Source organism: Piliocolobus tephrosceles, chromosome 8 (assembly GCF_002776525.5).
Source record: "Piliocolobus tephrosceles isolate RC106 chromosome 8, ASM277652v3, whole genome shotgun sequence".
Lineage (NCBI taxonomy): Eukaryota > Metazoa > Chordata > Mammalia > Primates > Cercopithecidae > Piliocolobus > Piliocolobus tephrosceles.
The window spans coordinates 49545321-49548173 of record NC_045441.1 but is presented as its reverse complement, the minus strand read 5'-3'; positions in this window follow the sequence as shown (position 1 = coordinate 49548173).

Genomic DNA, 2853 nt, shown 5'->3' with positions numbered 1-2853 from the left:
TGGGAAGTCACTCCAAGTCCCAGCCTGTGTGCACCTTGATACTGCATCCCCCCAAGCTCCCTTATAAACACTGGGGAGCCTTGCGTTGGTGATGCCGGCGAAAGGTGACAACGTGCTAGCAGCCCTCGCCCGTTCTCGGAGCCTCCTCAGCCTGGGAGTCTACTCTGGCCGCAGCCCTTCAGCCTGCCGCTGCGCTGTGGGGGCCCCTCTCTGGGGCTGGCCGAGGCCGGAAACGGCTCTCTCTGCTCACGGGGAGGTGTGGAGAGAGAGGCGCGGGCGGGAGCCGGGCTGTGGGTTCCGGGTGCACTGGGCGCGGCCGGCTGGTGCCTGCTGGGCTTGATCAGAGGCTGGGTCCCCGTGTGTGGACCGCCGTTCCCTCTTCGCGTGGTCGTTGGCCCAGATGGCGGGTTTCCATCTCTTTCTCGCGTCCCTTCTTTTCCTTTTGGTTGTCTGGAACGACCTCCCTCTGGACTGCAGGAGTCCCCGGACTAGGTGCCACAAAGCCTCTCGGCGGTTGCCAGTGAGAGGTGAAGCCCGCTGGGCTTCTGGGACAGGTGGGGACTTGGAGAACTTTTCTGTCTAGTTAAAGGATTGTAAACGCATCAATCAGCACTCTGTCTCTAGCTAAAGGTTTGTCAATGCACCAATCAGCACTCTGTCAAAACGAACCAATCAGCTCTCTGTAAAATGGACCAATCAGCAGGATGTGGGTGGGGGCCAGATGAGGGAATAAAAGCAGACCGCCCGCACCAGCGGCAGCTACTGGTTGTGGAGCGCTTGAGTGTTGTGTTTTTCACTCTTCACGATAAGTTTTGCTGCTGCTCACTCTGAGTCTGGGCTGTGGCTGCTTTTATGAATTTATAACACTCATCCGGAAGGTCTGCAGCTTCACTCCTGAAGCCAGTGAGACCACAAACCCACCAGGACGAACGAACAACTCCGGACGTGTCACCTTTATTAACTAACACTCACCGCGAAGTTCTGCAGCTTCACTCCTGAGGCCAGAGAGACCACAACCCACTGGGAGGAATGAACAACCACGAACCCACTGGGAGGAATGAACAACTCCAGACGCGCCGCTTTTAAGAGCTGTAACACTCGCCGCAAAGATCTGCAGATTCACTTCTCAAGTCAGCGAGACCACGAATCCACCAGTAGCAAGAAACTCCTGACAAACCGTCTTTAAGAACGTAACACTCACCGCGAGGGTTCATAGTTTCATTCTTGAAGTTAGTGAGACCAAGAACCCACCAATTCCGGATACACTAGGGGTGGGGAGACTGTGCGTGGGAACGGGTTCCCTAGAATTGGTGTGAACGGTCAGCTCATTGTCCTTCCTGGAGGCATGTGTGGGTTCCCACAGGGTCCAACTACAGGTTATAGTTAGGAGGAGGGCTCTTCTAAACTCAGGAGCTTCTTTCTGGTGTTCCTTACATCAAATACTGCGCTAAAAACCAGCGAATCAGACGTTCTGCGGGGCCCAGTTTGGAAACTTAACCTCACGGAGTCCAGAGACCTGGCCCAGTCCCTGTTTCGGACAGCTTCCCCGCTTCAAATCCCAGCTCTGCTAGCTAAGAGCTTTAACCTCTGTGACACCTAGCTCTCTATTGGTACAAGGGGGGCCATATGTACCTGTTGTGATGACTAAATAAAATATGGAAATTAACCAGCACAGCACCTGACACTTCATAGGCACTTGCCAAATGGAAGCCTGGGTTCCTCCTGTCCCTGTGGCCTCCCTGCCCAGTCTTCATCCCTGTCCTCCCCAGCAGTCCCAGTTCCTCGCAGCACCTCCTCCCGAGGCCTCTTCCAGGCGTTTTGGCTCGTAAACAGGTTCCGTGGCAGCAGCGGTAGCAGCAGCAGCCTTAATTTTAGTTCTGCGCTTGGTAATTTCCCGTGATTGCAGGCCCTGTCAGCACAGCAGGTGTTCCAGCTGCTAGGGAGCCGGCAGGACTTGTCAGGGCAGAGCTCGGGCACATGCCCACGCACGTGCCTGCACCCTCAGCACATGTGCTTCTGTGCGCGCACCCACACACGTGCATGCGCGCACACCATTCCCGCAGGACCAGCAGTGGCAACCTCGGCCAGGCTGGGCACATACTGCTTGTGCCCATGGCGACACCACGGAAAGTGGACATAACCACACGTGCACACCAGCCTTCCCTGTGTTGAGCGACAGGTCTGACCGTAAGGAAAGGGAGGATAGGGATGAGAAAGCTTTAGGACAAGGGCTCTCACATACCCTGCTTTTATTCCAGAATCTTTCTCCTCTTCCTTGCCTGTGGTGCCCAGGAGACGAGCATCAGAGGAAGGGACTCTCCATGTCTTTTCTGCTCTGGGAACTCCTAAGGAGGTAAGGGGGGGGGGGGGGGGGGGGTGTGTGTGTGTGTGTGTGTGTGTGTGTGTGTGTGTTGGGGGGAGCGGGGCAGTCCATCGATAAATACTTGTTAGACATCTACTGTGAGACTGGGCATGGTGGCTCACGCCTGTAATCTCAGCACTTTGGAAGGCTGAGGCAGGAGGATCACTTAAGCCTAGGGGTTTGAGACCAGCCTGGGCAGCATGAGAAGACCCCGTCTCTACAAAAAGAAAATTAAAAAAAAGCCAGGTGTAGTGACACATGCCTGAAATCCCAGCTACTCTGGAGGCTGAAGCAGAAGGACCGCCCAAGCTAGGGAGGTCGAGGCTGCAGTGAACTGTGATCATACCATCACACTCCAGCCCGGACTGGGTGCTGAGAAGTCACTCCAAGTCCCAGTCTGTGTGCAGCTTGATACTGACTCTGTCTCCAAAAAAAAATTAAAAACTAGGGCCAGGCACAGTGGCTGACGCCTGTAATTTCAGCACTTTGGG